This window comes from Primulina eburnea, chromosome 12 (genome assembly GCF_022965805.1).
Source record: "Primulina eburnea isolate SZY01 chromosome 12, ASM2296580v1, whole genome shotgun sequence".
In the NCBI taxonomy this organism is placed as follows: domain Eukaryota; kingdom Viridiplantae; phylum Streptophyta; class Magnoliopsida; order Lamiales; family Gesneriaceae; genus Primulina; species Primulina eburnea.
In genome coordinates, this window is record NC_133112.1 from 8,889,224 (window position 1) to 8,910,037 (window position 20,814).

Below are 20,814 nucleotides of genomic sequence, written 5' to 3' on the forward strand. Positions count from 1 at the left end.
TGTTTCATCATAGTCAATTCCTTCTTCTTGCATGTATCTTTGTGCTACCACTCTCGTCTTGTTGCGCACAACTGAAAAATCTTCGTTCAGTTTATCACTGTACACCCATTTTGTACCTATAACAGTTTTTGAAACTGGTCTTGGAACTAGGTTCTAGACATTGTTATGGGTAAACTGATTCAGCTCCTCTTGCATTGCATTTGTCCAATTTGGATCGGCAAGATCTTCATCAGTTTTATTCGGTTCCAATTGCGATACAAAAGCTGAATGAATAAATAAATTGAGAATTTGATTTCTTGTTCTTACCGGGTCAGATGGATTACCTATCACCAATTCTGGAGGATGTGATTTCTTCCAACTGAGTTCAGTGTTTGCTGCTTCTGTATCAGCAACTACTTCTGTACGCAACTGAATGTTTTTAGTTTCAGTTGGAGCTGTTTCAGTTGGTAACTGAATATCATTTGTTTGCTCTACCAACTGACTTTCAGGAACTACTTCCTGTTCAACTGATTGATCCACAATTTCAGGTACAGGTGTTTGAAGGATGTTTCGATTGATATGATTTTCTTCTTCATGATCATCCTACAAACTGATATCTGTAAATCGATCAGCTAGCTCAACTGCATCAGTTGGCTTATCAGTTAGTACAGTTTCATAAAAAACAACATGTATAGACTCTTCAACATTTAGTGTGCTCTTGTTAAAAACTCTATAAGCTTTGCTGACTGAAGAATATCTCAGGAATATTCTCTCTACAGATTTAACATAAAAGGCTTTTAAATGATTTTTGCCATTGTCAACAATAAAACATCTGCAGCCGAATATTTTGAAGTAAGAAACAACACTTTTTCGTCCATGCTAGATCTCATATGGAGTTTTCAAATGATTTTTATTAATCATCGATCCTTTCTGAGTATAACCGCGGTGTTTACTGCCTCTGCCCAAAACCTTTGAGAAATACCAGAATCAGCAAGCATTGTTCTAGTAGCTTCTTTAAAGGTCCGATTTCTCCTCTCAGCTACACCATTTTGCTGATGAGTTCTAGCTGCTGAGAGCTCATTCTTAATTCCAGCATTTTCTAAAAAAATTGAAAGAATTTGATTGATGAATACAGTTCCTCGATCGGATCTGATTCTATAAATTCCAACTGATTTTTCGTTTAATAGTCTTTTGAAAAGCTTGATCAGTTGTGCAGCAGTTTGGTCTTTGGATTTGAGAAAAATAACCCAAGTAAATCTTGAAAAATCATCCACAACCACTAAGGTGTATTTCATTCCCCCTAAGCTCATGACTGGTATTCGACCAAATAGATACATATGTAACAGCTCTAAGCATCGGGAAGAAGATTTACGGCCCTTGTTTTTTAAAGAAGATTTACTTGTTTACCAAACTGACATGCTGAACAAATTTTATCTTTGGTAAAATCTATTTTGGGCAAACCAGTGACAAGATCGTGATTACTCAGATATGAAATAGATTTAAAGTTCAGGTGTTTTAATCTCGTATGCCACAACCAGTTTTTAGAAGATTTTGAAGCAATAACATACTGGTGCATAAGGTTGATCATTCCAACTGACTTTGTAAGTGTTTCCACAGTGTTTGCCAGTTAGAATGACCTCATCAGTTGCGTCTCTGACTGAACAAGAATGTTTTTCAAACTGAACTTAGAATCCATTATCGCATAACCGACTGATGCTAATCAGATTATACTTGAGATTCTCAACTAATAAAACATCATTAATGATAAAGTTACCATGGATAAGCTTACCCTTACCCACAGTTTTACCTTTGGAATTATCTCCAAAACTGATGTTTGGTCCAGTGTACTTGATCAGTTGAGATAACAAGTTTGCATCTCCCGTCATGTGTCGTGAGCATCCACTATCCAAGTACCAGATTGATTCCTTGCTTGTACCTGTTACCTGCAATCACACACAAGATATAATTTTGGTACCCATTTCTATTTGGGTCCAAAACTGATTAGTCCTTTAGGAATCCAGACTTGGATTAGTTTGACTGACTGTCCAGTTGTTGTATTCCAGATGGTCTTTCTCGATTTGTGTGTGCTTGGTGTTTAATGTGCAAATGAGACAACATGTGATTTAGCTTTGTTCAACTAATTGTTCGGCCGATATCTTTTTTGAACTAGCTTGTTGTTATAGTAATTGGAGTAGCCATTTGAATAATTCCTTCTGAATATTTTTGACGACTGACTGCGTGAGTCAGTTAAAACTTTTTGGTTATAACTAATACCATATCTTCTAGCCTTGTTCGTACTTTCAGTAGGCTGTTCAACCAGTTTACTTGGCTCGGTTTGTTCTTGTACCACAACTGATTTTAAAAAGTGAATGTATTTCCCTTTATCCATATTCAGTTTTGGTCAAGTATCATTGGAAGAAGTTTCATCTTGGTTACTGAACCCTAAACCAGTTTTATCAGTAACTGATTTCTGTGAGTTCTGTATTTCAGTTAATGCAGCAGATGATTTGTTTCAAGCCTGGATAAGCTCAGTTTGCTTTGAATTTTCCAGCATTAACTTCTGAATCATTGATTGATTCCTGCTTCTTTCAGCATTGAGCTCAGCAATATCCCCTTTTAGACTCAACACATCAACTGATTCATCAGTTTTAGTTTTATTGCATATGGGATCAGTTTGCTTTGCTATGACCTTTTCAAAATATAAGGCAAGCTTGTGGTACTCATTAACCATGTCATGAAGAGTTGAAATGAGTTCTTCTCTAGTGAAATCAGTTGAGCTGAAGTCAAATACATGTTGACTGCTTGACTCCACTTCTGTATCACTAGCCATTAGACACTTCACTTCCTCTTCACCATCACTGGAACTCCATGAGGTTTCTGGCTCTAGCTCTTCGCTGTCAGTTTCTGCCTATTTAGATTTACTTTCTTCAGCTAAGAGCACCTCATGCTTCTTCCTGTAAAACTTCTTATCATACTTGGGTCTCCTTTTGTGCTCATATGACTTCTTCCTTCTTTCAATCGAGCCTGACTGTCCTTTTTGGGTTTGGGACAGTCAGCAATGAAGTGATCAGGTTTGCCACAGTTGTAGCAAGCATTTTATTTCTCTTTAGAATTGTTTCTCTGATAATGTTTATAGAAGTTCCCTTGATTCTTCCTCATAAATCTTCCAAATTTTTTGATGAACAATGACATAGCATCATTGCTCAGTTGATCAGCAACCTTCTCGACTGAACCAGTTGGTTCTGTTCTGACAGCAGCTAAGGCAGTTGTGGCTGCTGGGATAGAAGGTTCTCCTTCTCGAGTTTGCAACTCAAACTCATAGGCCTTCAGATCAGCGAATAGGTCATGAAGCTCAACCTTGTTTAGATCTTTGGACTCCCTCATTGCCATGGTCTTAACATCCCACTTCCTGGGAAGACCTCTGATAACTTTTAATACAACTTCTTTGTTGGTATACACTTTCCAAGTGTATTTAGCTCATTGATGATACAACTGACTCTTTCATCATACTCATGCATCGATTCTCCAGCTCTCATCTTGATGTTGTCAAACTTCTGAACAGCAACAAAAAGTTTATTCTCTTTGGTTTGTTCATTTCCTTCACAAAGCTGGATCAGTTTTTCCCAAATCTTTTTAGCTGTCTTACACATTTTGATTTTGCTGAAAGTTACTATATCCAGCGTTTTGTACAGTATATTCTTTGCCTCGTTGTCCAAATTTGTTTTTCTTTTATTCTTAGCTGTCCATTCATCTCTGGGCTTTTCAATTCTATGAGGTGCCCCATCGGTGATTGCAACTGCTGTGTTGGCTTTCAATATTTTCATCGGACATTCAGTGATGACATACCACATGTCATCATCTTGTGCAGCTAAGTGAGCCTGCATCCTGATTTTCCAATCATCGAAGTCTTCTCTGGAAAATATAGGGATTTTATTGAAAGATGCCATGATAAACAGTTTGAGTAGAAATATTCTAAGACGAGATACAACCGCTCTGATACCACTTGAAAGGATCGGTTAGAAGGTGATAAGTGTTTAGAAGGGGTGTTGAATAAACACTCATGGATTATATATAATTTTCGAAAATTGGGTCCAATTTAGTGATAAACTGACACTCAGTCAGTCGATAACAATCAGTTTAACTGAAAAACAGTTGCGGAAGTAAGCTGACTGAGAGATAGAATAACTGACTGAAAATAATAATAACTGAAGTAAAATGCACACGGTTTGTTTCTGGATTTTCGGAGAATAGAATAACTCCTAGAAGATAGGATTTCCACTAAAAGACTTTGATCGAATACAAGAGATGTACTGACCCGCTTCAGTTTGGAATTAATACTGCCAAAACTGAAACTCTTAGTTCACAAAAACTTACAGTGCGTGACTGAATTTAACACAACTGAATGAATCTATCAATGATTTCAAACTGCTAACAAGCTCGTAAATATAGCCTTGATTGATATTGATATATCTGATAAGAGTGAGCTTTTGATATTTGAATACGAGTAGTTATTTTAGCAGCGTAACAGCAAGTTTGAATAGAATAGTTGTTCGTGTTGTTGATTCTGTCTTTCAGCTGTCCTCTTCACCTATTTATAGTCTTCTCTTCCAACGGTAACAATAAATATAATTTGAATCCATATATCCGTTGATTGCCACGTCAATATTCTCTGACATTCGTACACTATAGATTCTGAAATGCGGCGTTCCACTCCGAGTTGCAATCTGCTTTGTACTATTTTCGCTTGAATGTCCTTTTCAACTGATGACGTGTTGCAATAGCTTGTGTGCTCTCGATTGAATATATCAACTGATTGGTTTACGACTGATCAGTCAGTTGACTTGAAAATTCAGTTTCGCTCAACTGATCAGTTTCCAACTGATCAGTCAGTTGTAAATTCAGTTTAGCTGGTATCAGTCGCCTTTAATATTATGCACATTAATCTTCAGTTAGGCTACTGATATTTGATTTGCGAAGCCTGGTTACTTGATAAGTTAGTTGCTTAGTTTGTCAAATCACTGAAATTTAGTTTCCAACAGAAACACATTGTGTACTCTGGCTAGCATTGGTGGCAACGCCACTCTATATACTACTGTTCCAATCCTATCCAAAATCTCAAATGGTCCTATGAACCTCGGACTGAGCTTGCCTTTCTTGTCAAATCTCATAACACCCTTCATAGTTGTTATTTTCACAAATACGTGGTCGTCTTCGGCCAACTCTAGCTCTCTTCGTCGCTTGTCGACGTATCTCTTTTTTCTTCTTTGTGTAGTCTTTATCATATCTCGGGTTTTGCCTACTAGCTCCGCTGTTTGCTTGATCAAGTCCGAACCAAATTCCTCTCTTTCACTAACCTCGTTCTAATGTATAGGTGATCTACATTTCTTTCCATAAAGTGCCTCATAATGAGCCATTCCTATAGATGATTGGTAACTATTATTGTAGGTGAACTCCACTAGAAGTGACTTTGGTTCCCAACTTTCTTGAAAATCAATCACACAAGCTCGGAGTAGATCTTCCAAAACTTGAATCACCTTTTCAGACTGACCATCGATTTGAGGATGAAATGTTGTACTGAATAACAATTTTGTCCACATCGCTGCATGTTGACTCTTCCAGAAAGACCATGTGAACCTCGGGTCTCGGTCAGAAATGATAGTCACTAGAATCCCATGCAGTCGGACTATCTCTCGAATATACAGCTCTAAATATCGTGTCATGGTTAATGTCGTCTTGATAGGTAAAAAGTACGTTGATTTCACAAGACGATCAACTATCACCCAAATGACATAGTATCCCTTGATAGTCCTCGGCTGTTCCACAACAAAATCTATGGTAATGTTTCCCATTTCCACTCGGGAATAGGAAGTGGCTTAAGCTTTACGGCTGGCCTCTGATGCTCAGCCTTAACTTGCTGGCATGTCAAACACTCAGACACAAAACGCAAGATGTCTCATTTCATGCCCGACCACCAATACAACAACTGTAGATCCTTATACATCTTTGTACTTCCAGGATGAATTGAGTATGGGGTGTTATGAGCTTCTTTCATAATAACCTCTCGCAGTGAATCGCCACTAAGAACCCATAGTCGATCTCAATATCGAAATATGCCATCCTTCTCAGAATACAGCTTTCGACCCTTAGCTTCATCTCAAAGTCTCCATTGTTGTAATTGCTCATCAAAAAGACTGACTTTCTCGAATTCTATCTCTCAGAGTCGACTGAACTGTCATAGTAGCAAGATTGAGGGTCTTGCCCTAGCATATACTGCAAGCTCGAATCTCTGAATCTCGAACTGCAATGGTCTCTAAAGTCATAATTGCATAATGACTGTTGTCTTTCGACTCAATGCATCTGCTATTACATTAACTTTTCCCGGATGATAGCTAATATCCCAGTCGTAGTCCTTTACCAACTCTAACCATCTTTGTTGCCTCATGTTCAACTCTTTTTGGATGAAAAAGTACTTCAAACTTTTATGGTCGGTGAAAATCTTACACTTTTCCCCATATAAGTAATGTCTCCAAATCTTCAATGCAAACACTACTGCTGCAAGCTCTAGGTCGTGTGTAGGGTAATTCTTCTCATGAAATCTCTACTGTCTAGACGCATAAGGTATAACTCGGTCGTGTTGCATCAAGACAGAGCCCAAAAAAGTTTCTAAGCGTCCATACAAAGAAGATACTCTCCTTGCCCCGATGGCATTGACAGAACTAGCGTTAAGTCAAAGCTCGCTTCAACTTCTCAAAATTCTCTTATCATTCGGATCCGCAAATAAATTTTGCATTCTTCTTCTTCAAAGCGGTCAAGGATATCACAATAGATAAGGACCCTTGAATCAACTTCCGATAGTAGCCAGCTAGACCCAAGAAACTACGGATCTTGGTTACGCTCTTTGGTACTGGCCACTCTCTAACTGCCTCAACTTTGCTTGGATCAACTTCAACTCCCTCTCTAGAAACAATGTTGCCTAAGAACGCCACTCTCTCGAGCCAAAACTCGCACTTGCTAAACTTAGCGTATAATTTTCTATCTTATAAATATTGTAGAGTCGTTCTCAAGTGCTGACTCTGCTCCTCTCGGCTCTTTGAGTAAATCAGAATATCATCAATGAAGACTATGATGAATTGATCAAGATACGATTGAAATACGCGATTCATGAGATCTATGAAGATCGTCGGCGAATTGGTCAACCCAAATGGCATGACCATGAACTCGTAGTGCCTATATCGAGTCCTAAAAGCCATATTATGAACATCAGACTCTTTCACTTTCAACTGGTGGTATCCCGAACGAAGATCTATCTTCAAGAAAATCGATGTTCCTTGCAATTGATCAAATAAGTCTTCAATTCTAGGCAAGGGATACTTATTCTTGATGGTGACTCTATTCAGCTCTCGATAATCAATGCAGAATCACATACTACCATCTTTTTTCTTCACGAATAATACAGGTGTGCCCCACAAAGAACAACTAGGGCGAATAAAACCCTTCTCTAGCAATTCTTGAATTTGATTCTTTAGCTCTTTCATCTCAGCGGGTGCTTGACAATAACCTTCCTTAGAAATTGGCACGGTGCCCAACATCAATTTAATAGAAAATTCCACTTTTCGGTCCGGTGGAATGCTAGAAACGTCCTCAGGAAAGACGCTAGGAAAGTCTCTGACGACCTCAACATCCTCTAGCTTCTGACTGACAGGAACATGTGGTGAAGTAACACATGCTAGAAAAGCTTGGCAGCCTCGCTTCATAAGTTTCCTTGCACAAATGCAGGAGATGATGTGCGACATTTAATTTTTTCTCGCTGCCTCAAAGATAAAATATTTTCCACTAGGTGGTCGAACAGACACTGACCTCTGCCAAAAATTTATCAAAGCTCCCTTTAATGATAGTCAATCCATGCCAAGTATGATGTCGAATTCAGGCATTGGGAGTACGATAAGATCTGTACGAACCACATCTTTTTGCAAACGAAGTTCCAAAGTCTTCACAAAGCTCGAAGTGACCATTTGATCACTAGAAGGAATAGAAATTTTGAATCCCAATTCCATATCATTGGGTATAATATTTAGACGCTTGACAAATGTATCGGTTATGAATGAGTGCGTAGCTCCCGAATCCAGCAATGCGTAGTTAGCTACACCTAAAATGAATAGCCTTCCTCCGACGAATACGCCGTTAAATCTATTCGTGTTGAAACTTAAGGAAATCACTGTTTTCCCAAATTTTTCGAAAATTACATGCTTGGACCCTAATTTTTCCAGAAAAATTCGCATTTTTGCCCCATCAATTTTGAAAATTGCATTTTAACTCCTTAAGTTTTCGCAGATGGCATTTCCAACCCTTAAGAATTTTGAATTCTGCAATTTGGGCTCCACACTTTCGGAAATTTTTTATTTAACCCCTATGATTTGGGAATGCGAAAACAACCCCTAATTACCTAAGATTTGCAAAACAATCCCTATTCTTTTAAAATTTGCAATTTAGTCCTTGAATTTTTGAAAATCCCATATTCATCTTAGAATTTCGGTTTATCTCAATTTCAATCCTCGGGCTCCTCAAAATTTCGGATTAGTAGTTAAAATCTCGGCAAGTACAATTTAGCCCCTTAAGTTTGTTTTTCGCATTTGGCCCCTAGGTTTTTGAAAATATTCATACATGCCCCAAATTCTCAATTTCAAGCCTTAAAATTCTTATTTGGATTTAATTCATTCCTTAAATCCAATGATAGTAGAGCATGAAACCTAATTTCTTGTAGGTTCTTCATTATTCCAATCAATTCTCAAAACCAATTTAACATTCCATGCAATAAAAGCAATATGAAAACGTTAAATAACTAGGTTACCAGTGATTAGAGTCTCTTTTATTCGGGAAATCAGCAGCTTTATGTAATTCTTCCTTACATATGAAGCACATATATGATCCCCGCATGCAATTGTTATAGTGTAAGCGATTGCATTCTTTGCATAATGGCCTCTCTTCAGGTTTTGTGCTCTAGGCTATAGTGGCTTCTGCTGCCGCGGCTTCTTCCATTTCCCTTGGAGCTTTTGTTTCCCTTGAGCTTTCGGGAGGTCCTGTAAATTACATCTTGACTGGTTGAGAGCTCTGCTGGTGCTGCTGCCTCTTGCACTGCATCTCAAAGTCAATATCTTTTAGGACTTGCTTAGCTTGGAATGCACAAGAAATGGAAGCTGAATAATCCGCCGTCCGCATCATCATCACATCACGGCATATGGTAGGTTGAAGGTCATCCATAAAATGACTTAATTTCTCAGCAGCATCCTTAGCAATAATGGGCACAAAGTGACAACCTGTTGGAAACGAAATTCCGGCGTTTGACAAAAGATTTACCAACTGAATCCAACAACTGAATTTGACTAACTGATCGACGTAACTGAACACGTCATCAGTCAACTGATCGCTACAACTGAAGTCTATTCCATCGTCAACGGATCTTTACCAGCTGATCTCTCAGCTGTACACGTCATCAGTTGAAAGCGACAACCGACAAATAGTACAGCTATCTGCAACTGGTAGTGGCTCGCCGCATTTCAGAATGAATAGTGTACGATTGTCAGAATATATCGACGTGGCAATCAACGGTTAGAATATTCAAATATCTTTAATGTTACCGTTGAGAGGGAAGCCTATAAATAGTCGAAGACAGCAGCTGAAGAACATCCGACTCTCAGTTATCTTATCTTACTTGCTGTTACGCTGCAAAAATATCCACTTACATTCAGAAATCAAATCTCACGCTTATCAGTTATATCAGTAGTATTCTATACTACGCTCTTGAGCTTATATAGCACTTTGTAATCGATTGATAGATTTTCTAAGTTGTGCTAAGATCAGTTACGATCTGTAAAAGTGTTGTATACTAAGAGTTTCAGTATTGGCAAAGTGATAAGTCCAAACTGAAGTGGGTCAGTACACCTTTTTGTATTTGATCAAAGTCTTTTAGTGAATATCCTATCTTCGTGATAGAAGGGGTGACGTAGGAGTTATTCAAGTCTCCGAACATCCAGAAACAAATTGTGGTGTTATTAATTTCAGTTATCATTTTCAGTTAGATACTCTATCTTTCAGTCAGTTAGTTTTCCGCAACTGTTTATTCAGTTTAACTGATTGTTATTGACCGACGGGATATTTAGATTCAGTTTGTAACACAACTGAAATCAGTTTGAAGGAAGATTAAAGTGTACTTTTGCGTATTTCATGTACGAAAACAACTTGCGATGCGAGGGACATAGTCAAGGGGATCAAAGACCTTGCAGAAATTTTCTTCAATATTCACGTGAGTTTCCTTCCAAAATCGTGGGTGTGTGATCGAGCAAAACTTGCACTGTGATATTCTCAATAAAAATATGATTTTGTATGCTCAAAATTAATCGCAAGTGCACGATGTCAAGTTATAATATAGTGTACGTGAGTACGAGTATTGTTCCACTGAAAACTGTGTTTTACAATTGTTATTTTCAGTTATTGAACATTTAGCAACGAAAAGTGATTTGATTGTTTTATTACTACTAAAATCAAATAAGAATGCAAATAAAAAGATTCAAAATCAAGTAATAAGATATAATGTCTAAAATGGTTGAGTAAAATTCAATGAAAAATGGATTTGTTGGGAATCTCAGTTCACCTACCCCTCGTTAATTAATTAATCCGTTCGATCGTGATCTACGCTTCCGACAGGATTTCCTAATCTATTGAACACACTCTCTCGAGCTATACCAAACTAATTCTACTCAATGAAGTAATTAAATATCTTTAATTATTTATCAATAGCAAATCGCATTTCGATCTATGAAATCCCATAATTTTCGACCCTAAGGACTATGACTATCGGCGCGTATCCAATTTCATATATCTATGTAAATTGTAGATCCGCGAATTATACTACTCGATCCTATCACTCGTTATTCTCTCGAACTCACTCGTGATACGAAAACGTCGTTAAAGTTAGCTACGCTTTAATGACACAGTAAAACAGTAGTAAAATCAAGAATAACGCACAACCGAAATATAAATTAATTCAAACCAACGTTCGGAGTAGGATCCCCTTTAATCCCAACAAATAATAAAGCTTTAGCTACTAGAATTCATGACTGAAAATAAACAAAACAAAATTCAAATGTGAAAACTAAATAAGAAATACTAGGAGTGACGAAAAACGCGAAGAACGACGCCCGGAAAACTTCAAATCTTCAATCCAAGCGCAAAAGTGCTCTCCAAACTTGTGACGGCTGCAGAAGAACGTCTGAATCTCCCTCAAAGTCGACCAACCGACCTTCCATAGCATTCTCCTCTCAGAATAAGGTAAGGAATCGCACACAATATCTTTCCAAAAATAGGTGGCGCTCGGGCGGTAGAAAAGTACCGCTCGAGCACCACACCTTCTGTAAAATCTCATGGGATGCACGGCATTTGCGCTCGGGCGGTAGAAAACTACCGCTCGAGCGCCGACCTTTCTGCATTTTTGCTCGGAACTCCACCTACCGCGCTCGGGCGGTAGAAAACTACCGCTCGAGCGCCGACCTTGCTGCACTTCATTTTCTTGACTTGGCACTTGGCTCCGATTTTTGGTTTTCCGGCCACTTTTCCTGCAAATTCATCATGCCCGAGTGAGATAGGATAAAATGCAAATATTTACTCTAAAATGAACAGAATGTGATTGAAATAAACGATGCACAATGCAAAACACACACAGACTAATGCAATAAAACACGTAAAAATGACACATATCAGTGTGTGCATGTGGTTTGCTGCTAAGAAGATTCCTAGGATTATTTAGAGGGGAAGGGACGAGAGTTGTAGGGTTTTGGGGAAGGTTTATTAGCTTTTTATTCTAGTTAAAACACATGGTGTAAGTTTGGATCTATTAGCCAAGTGTAATAGTCCCATTAAGCCTATCAGTTATTATTTAAAATATTTTATTTAAGAAATGTTGTGAAAATATTAGCCGAGTTCTCGAAAAGTCATATTTTCATCGAAAATCAAATACCGTTTAAAAATACGACTCGACGTATAAACGCACCTCAAAACACCCCATTTTCGAAAATTACATTTAAAATACACCACACATTAAACACTTAAAAATAATCATTTAATAAAATATTTTCTCTCATATGGTCCCCGATATCCGGTTTTTGATCGCGTACGAATAACATTTTAAAACATAGTTTTATGCATTCATGTAGAAATGTACATTTTAAACATGTAATCATGCATATCATAATTAATTCATGCAATTGAAACTATTTAATTAGCCATTTTCTATTTTTCCTGAATTTTCATGCAGTTGGATTACATAATCGTATTTAAGGCCTTACAAGAAGTGTGCATTTGCGTTTTAGAACGTTCGAATATGCGATCGTCAGCGTGAGTTGTGAAGGGAGACGAAGGAGTGTGTTGTGGGTGTGTGTTTTTGACTGAATGGGCTTAATAAAGACCCTAGGTTTCTATTTTATAGATTTAAATTTTGCATGTTAATATGCTTGGTTTTAAGCCTTTTGTTTAGGTATAATTGGGCCTTCTAATCTTAGATAAATTAGGCCCAATAATGCTTATTTAATTATAAAATAAAAGTTTACCAAAGTTAGTTTTCAAAAATAATAATTTTGGTCCTTTAAAAGTTTCTCGTTTGCCCAAAAACGGTTTCCCGGATAAAATTGAACTCGTCTCGTAAAATAATTTGGGCTCTACTATTTTTAGAAAAAAAATATCATATTTAATCTTAGTAATAAGCCTTGAAAATATTTATTAAAAAATATTTTATCTTGGTCGTCTCTGGTCTCCTTTCTCCAGCCTATTATTGAACATTCGATAAAATCTTCAATTTTCATGAAATCATGTAATTTAATCATTTAATCATGCAATTAGACTTATAATCATACAACAAACATCAAGTAAGCATTTAAAATCAAATAAATAAAATAATTAAGCAAATTAACACATTTGCATACATGCGATTTACATAGGTTGACTTTTGAACGTTACAATTTAAAATTATACGGTTCACTGAAAAAAAATTGGTTTTATTTAATGTTTTTTATAATAATTATTTAGTGACACAATCAACACTTTCCAAAAGTGCTCATAGGAAAGATAAATAGGGCTAAGGCCCTCTAAATACTTAACTCTCATAGAGCAACGTTCATCAAATTAGCACCACTTCTTACAGCCAAATTTATCGACGAAATATTCTGGCCAAATACTCAATATGATAATTGGGCTCTGATCAACATTCATAAATATGCCATCATTTATAATTGAAATTTTGGGCTTCTATCTCATGTTTTCTCATTTCATAATCATATATTATTATAATATTCATTATAATAATATTTTTTTAAAAAAATATTAAAATAATATAAATTTTGCAGACCATTTAATTCATCTCCTGACTTCACGTCATATGTTAGATTCATATTAAATGCTTCAAATATGAAGACAACTTATTTGTCTGTTTCATTATATCGAACATCGTCTACAACCTCTCTGGAAGTGTTCATAATAAAATTTTCAGAAACCTTCGTTTTGAAAATTTCTTTTCTCAAAAATTTTGAAAAATCAGAAAACTAAATATTGTCATCTTCAAGACTTCTAGGTTTAATAGAAAACTTCAACCGAGAAATAAGTTTTCCTACCAATTATATTCAGAAGAAATTCTCAGGTAAGTTTCTTAATATTATTATGTATGACCTTCAAACATCAAGTTTCTTACACAAAATTTCCATAAATAATATTTTCTAGAATTTCATGATATTCGATTTTTAAAAAATGAAAACAAATATTTTAAAGCCTGAGATATCACGGTTCTGATACAAAATGTTAATAGTTTTTCAACAATATCATGTTTCTACACAACTATGAACATGATAAATAATATGCGGAAGCAGATCGAGCGTTTGCTCCGGCCATCGAATAATTTGTAGGTTTTCGGATTTCCTCCGATTGAAGTGTTCTAAGCACTTCAACTCTCTGTAAATAGTGTATTTTTGTTCTTATAAGATGTATGCTTAAGTACCTCAATTGCTGGTATTTATAAGCCTCTCATACCATCAATAAGTGATTGAGGGAGCTTGATTGTCAAAAAAAAGATGAGCATGCGAGATTAATTTTCTAAAGTTGAGGCAGCGTACGCATATTTTGTCAACAGATGTAGGCAATGGACGTCGTTCTTGTCGACACATTCAATAATTCTCCCTTTGATATGGGTCATTTTTTCTTACACACTACAATCAAAATTATCATGTCTTTGTTTTTCTTATCTTATGATCGATCTTGTATTCAATTTTCGATATTTCAAGCCTTATTCTTATAAGTAGTAGAGTAACTTCTTTTGAGGGAATTTTAGGCTAATTTTTTAAATGTTATTATTATCCAAGTATAAAGTCTATAATCTTTTGTATAATGTTTTCTCTTCACGAGTCACGAGCATCGTACGTTTTGATTAACAATCATTTAAATTCATATTACTTACTGTTTAATCTTTCATTTTCTCTACAAAATCCAAAATTTCACCAAATTTTAGGTTATTTTTATCTTCAATGTATGTCGATCATTCAATTATTTTAAAAATTTCTATATTTTTTGCAATCGAGGATGAATTCATGCTCATTTTTTGAATGTAGAATGTATATTTTCTATCAGATTTTATTTTGATTTCGGATTATGTTCACGATGTTGTTCGTCATTTTTTTGGTGTTTTCTCATCAATTATCAGATGCTACTGACTGTGAGTAGCTTTTGTTCAGAACTTATGACACATTATTTTTGACTGTCGATTAACCAATGCTCTTTTATTTTGCTTTATTAATTATAATAATTTATTGCCTATACTAAACCAAAATCCTACCTCCACATCTAATGACGAACAATTCTTGTGGGTGTTTCTAGTTATATTAAGGAAGTCTCAACCCGCAAAGAGGTGTGGTGGCTCCTCTAAGTCCTCTTTCCTGATAGTACTTTCAGCATTTAGAAATTTTCATGGCAATACATTCTGGAGTCAGGTTTTCATTTTTATCTCGGATATAATTTTTTAAACCCGAGTTGAGTTGGTATTGCTCTCAAGGAATTAGACTAACTTTGATGTATAAAAAATATGACTCTGCCTATTATTACAAATCTTGATTCGAATTAGTTCAAAAATGCTTGATTCTAATAAAAATATAATTAAAGAACATCCTTGTGAACTAATTAATGTCAAAGTCTATGATATCAGCAAAGAATTCATTGACCATGATAGGGTGAGACCTCAAAAATCTTATATATATATATATATATATATATATATATATATATATATATATATATATATATATATATATAGAGCCGTACCTGTGGTTCACAAGGCCTGAGGCAATATGTTCAAAAAATTCTTGTTGTGATAAATAACCTTACAGCTCATTTTGCAAATTAAAAATAACCAAACAATAGATATAAAGAAAATATAATTTACGAGTTATATATTTATCTCTTTACGATTTTTTTCTTCGTGCGTCAGTATAAACAATTATATTGAAAAAGATTGAAATTGACAAAAATTATAAGATATGTTGCCAAAATTGAATTTATCAATATAAATTATCAAAATAACAAAATGATAAATATAATGAACCAATATTGTAAAAATATATGATTTGTTTTAAATAATAAATATAATATTTTATTCAAGAAAATAGAAAATAAAGATATGTAAAATAAGTAAGTATCACAATTTTTTGTGTTTTATTTTTTAAATGGGTCAAACTACATATATTCAAGAAAAGAGGACAAATAATCGATAAATAAAGTATAAAAGTTTAACATATGAGTTGACACAAGATACAATAATAAATATACTGGATAAACATTACCATTTTATGCATACAAAATTTTTAAAAATTTAATTAATGAGCCATGTAACTTTATTGTTTGAGATTTATATAATTTGATTAAATTCACAATGAACACAATCATCATATTTAATCATATTTTCAATAGATTAATGTTCATTTTTTAAAAAAAATGTCCATTGCACATACTATTTAGGTGCATTTCTCAACAACATGATATTTGTGATTTTGTTTTGGGCTCCTGTGAGGGCCGGGCCCTGAGGCGATGATCTCTCTCGCAGCTCATAGAAGGTACGGTCATATATATATATATATATATATATATATATATATATATATATATATATATATAAACAAAGTTAATTATGACATCACACCTGTAAATTTTCATTATAAATTATGCCCATATATATATATATATATATATATATATATATATATATATAAACAAAGTTAATTATGACATCACACCTGTAAATTTTCATTATAAATTATGCCCACCATTTTATCGGGCAGTGGAAAAGAGATTTGTAAGAAAACTGCGACAAAAAAAAAAGCAAAAAAAGTAGTACTGATTCGATTCTCTTTGGGAAACGCATCCATGCAGGCCAATTAATTGCCACCTTATTTCTTTAAATACGGACGTAAACAGTATTTATTTTTCGATATTTTCTCACATCTCTAAAAAATATTTGTTATTTATAACAACTATTATCAATAAATACGGACGTAAACAGTATTTATTTTTCGATATTTTCTCACATCTCTAAAAAATATCTGTTATTTATAACAACTATTATCAATTATTATTTCGTATGTTTTGGAACGTGGAATTTATCCTTTTAAAGAGAATACACAAAAATCAAGGCTTAATTTCTTCACTTTAAAAAAACTATAAAAATAAACAAAAAACTGTATATTTATTTTGTAAAATCTAATTAAATTTTGTTTTCTCAACAAAATAATTACTTTCAGTTTAACTTCTCACCAATTACAAAATTCCCACATCAAATATTAAAAACTAATAACTAGTAGCATATAAACCAGAAAGGTCATACAATCTAATAAACAGACTTTTTGGAATGACACACCTCTTGGTTTATAACTTTAACATTGATATTCTGTTTGAGAATCGGTGTAATAAAGTGGAATGATGTGATCCGGGCGAAATGAACGAGCAGGGTTAGGTGCTCCACCGGGTCAAATCAAGAATTTAAAATATTGTTTAGGGAAATGAATAAGGTAGATGGCTTCCCCAGTGACCTGCAAACAATGAAAGGAACTCGTGAATGGGCGCCGGGGGGATATCCGGCGTGACCACTCCGATGCTTAAGTCAGCAGGGTTATCAAAGAAGAAAACTTGAGTAATATGTATGAATGCTTGAGCATGAAGAGATCTTAGATCCCTCAAATGTCAACGATACCTGCTATTTGAAGAGAAGCTAGGGTTACCTTGATGCGCGTGCTCACCTACTACTTGTACCCTCGGACGTTGACGGCCTGTCGGGTCCCTTTCTTCCCGATAGCTTCGTGGGTACTCCAAGAATAAGGGACGTTGACTGCATGTCCAGTCCCTTTCTTCTCCATATTTTCGGGGATACGTTCAGGCGAAAGACGTTGACTTCCCGCCCAGTCGCTTTCTTCCCTACAATCTATAAGATCCTCTAAGTAAGTTACTCGAGTATTGAGCCCTCGGCTTTAGCATGAAAGCCCGGTCCCTAGTTGCCCGGGAGGTAAGTAAATACCCGGCCATGCATGAAGCGCCCAGTCGTGTAGGTAATAATCGCCCTCCCGGTTTCTATATGGGCTACTCAATGAAACTTCCCGGGTCATCCATGATCCGGGCCCTTATAGGGGTATCACCACCCATCCCTAAAATAGTCGGGCTAGAGACTCACTCGCTGTCCCGATTGGTGTGAAATAATTCACGGTGTATAATAGCATCGGAGCCTTTAAATATCCCGTAGAAGAGATGTCACGCCTGGATGATTTGTCTCCCGGACCCGAATGAATTGTTATCCAGCCTCCCTGGATTTCGCATTCGTTATAATGAGATGCAACCACAATTAATTCCTACTAGAAAACGCTCCACATCTCGAGAAATGGATAAGTCTGACACTTCGACAGCTGTGCACGTCTTTTCACCTCCCGGCACAATTTCCAAAACTTATCTCAACCGTTCAGGCATCTTGAAGATCAACGGTCATTATTAATTTGTTCTTATTATAAATAGTGCCTTACCAACCCGCCCTCATACCGGCAAAGTGTTGCTAGAAAGATACAATGGCAGGTGCTAGCAATCCCAGCGTCCCCGATCTGGCGGAAGAGTTCATGAATGCATCTTCGGAGCGACACAAGACGAAAATAGAGGAAGAGGTCTTTCATAAGATTCTTGCGTTCTGGGAGGCACTGCAGGAGTTACAACTTCTCTACTACTGTGGTGAGGCTAATACTCCCCGGCTGCTGGCGAAATTGGAGAAGTATCGGGAGTACCTACATATTTCCGAGTTGGGGGATCCTTTTGAAGAGGATCGCATGTACGAACTGATGCTCCGTAAAGAGAGGAACACTCTCAACGATATCACTGACGCCAAGAGCTATGAAGGAAGGGCTACACGAGAAGTGAGACGTTGGATGTACCTGTGGAAAGCCTTCGTAGAGGAGGCATATTTCGATGTAATTCGAAGTAATTTCGTTAAATAAAATTATTGTCCGAGTTTACTGTCTTTGTACCATCTTATCTGATGCATATTACCCGGGCTGCATAACTCAACTGACAAGATTAACTAATAATAAGCAACGAACGGAGACGTGAGGATTTCGTATTTAAAACAAAAAGGATGCCCGAGCTCCGCATCTCTCGGGTTTGCAATAATATGCCGGGAATTCGAATCTCCCGGTCTTAAGATAAAAGGTCGGGGCCTTAAACCTCCCGGACTCAAGAGAAAATGCCGGGGCCTTAAACCTCCCGGACTCAATACAAATATTACCCCGCTTACCTGGATGTCCCGATTGTTATGATGACAGGTGTAAGCCTTAACTCCTTCCTGGCGACGCTTCGTATTTCGGGAAATAAATAAGTCTAACGCTTCGATAATCGCGTGTGTCCTTTCCTCTTCTGACGACTAGTACTTTAGTACCTCGATATTCGTAACAGTCTCTTCGTCTACCTCAATAATAAATGTTACGCGCCTTTAAATACAGGAAGGTAATGGGAGGTAAGAAATAACACCTTCGACATGGCAAGTTCGAGCGAATATACGGTCTGCAGTGGCATATACGTCCCAGCGCCCACTACCCTACATCCTCATCTGGAGGATCTGAAGAGGACCATTGAGGAGTTGGTCCTGTCGAAGGTAATGTCCACTTGGCATAAGATTCAAGATCTTAATGCCACGCTCCAGGAAGGTTTTGCCTTCACTCGGGCACAAAGAGCGGTGGCGAGGAGGTACAAACGGGAGCTCGAAGTAAATCATGTTGCAGAGCTAGCTACTGATGAAGTCCTGCTTCATGCGATGCTGCTGAAGGAAGGGCGTCAACTGGAAAAGATTTCATCCTCTGAGTCCTTTAACATCGCCCAGTCTCCTGAACTAACCCACTGGATCCATGAGTGGCAGCATGTTGTAGGTGTACTAATAATTGGTGCTAGGCATGAGCGATTTCTTTATGAATAAAATCTGTTTACTTGTTTCATTTTCTTCTTCGCACGTTAGTCAATGATAAACCGAGTATAATTCGTAACTCTGCGATTGAATCCTCCAGAACAAAAATCTCACCTACTTTAAATAAAGTATTAGAACTTTGTTTGGAATAAAATGCCAGGGCTTTAAATTTTCCGGATTGAAAATAACGTGCCGGGGTCTCAAAACCTCCCGGACTTAAAATAATGTGCCGGGGTCTCAAACCTCCCGGACCTAAAATAATGTGCCGGGGTCTCAAACCTCCCGGACTTAAGATAATGCGCCGGGGTCTCAAACCTCCCGGCCGGACTTAAGATAATGCGCCGGGGTCTCAAACCTCCCGGACTTAAAATAATGCGCCGGGGTCTCAAACCTCCCGGACTTAAGATAATGTGCCGGGGTCTCAAATCTCCCGGACTTAAAATAAGATAACACTTCCTACCCCTAGATGATTGACGCGGGGTTAAAATTATATGGGCCCTACTGAACAACCGCCACAGTCGACTCGCATTCCGAGTAGATAAGCCATCATGACGCCTCGATCTGCGTAGCCGTCCTTTCATTCTGTCCGTTGTGATTCCTGGGGCGCATCGAGACCGCACACGTGTTTTCAGTCGACGGTCCAGATCGTCCCTCATCCCTTATATATAGCGACCCTAGGCTTCTCGAAAATTACTCTCAAATTACCATTGTCGGCGAAGCCCTTGCCAATTCTTCTCTCGCAGTTCCCGGCGTTCGGAGCCTCCTTATTCCGACGATCTTCTGCCATTTCCGCCCTAAATACTCGTAATTTTCCTCTTTTCCTTATGTCTAATTCGACTTCTTCTACTTCCGGGGCCAATGCTCGAGGTTCGTCAGGGTATGAATCCGCCGCCCTTCGTTCCGATTCGTCTTTTTCTCCTACTTCTCGTCGCCCTTCTACCCAGACTGTCCAAAAACCTATAAGCTTAAAACCCCAATCTTCTTCGAGACCTTCTAAACCTTCTTCTTCGGGCATATCCCGGATCCCCAAAAAAGATAAGGGTAAGGGTAAAGCCCGGGCTTCCGACCACCCTTTAACCGAGGTCCCCGAGATTCCATTGTTCTCTTCTCTGAAAAGCTCCCTGCGACCCGGAGCAGAGAAAGAACTTCGAACCCTAGGGGTCATTCCCTCTTCTTATCCTATTCTCATACCCGGATCTTCTGACCGGGTGGATCAACCCCCCTCGGGTTATATTACCTTTTTTCGGGACCAACTTCGCAATGGTTTTCGATTTCCCATTGCTCCGTTCTACATCGAGGTTGCCAAATTCTTTGGTGTACCTATTAAT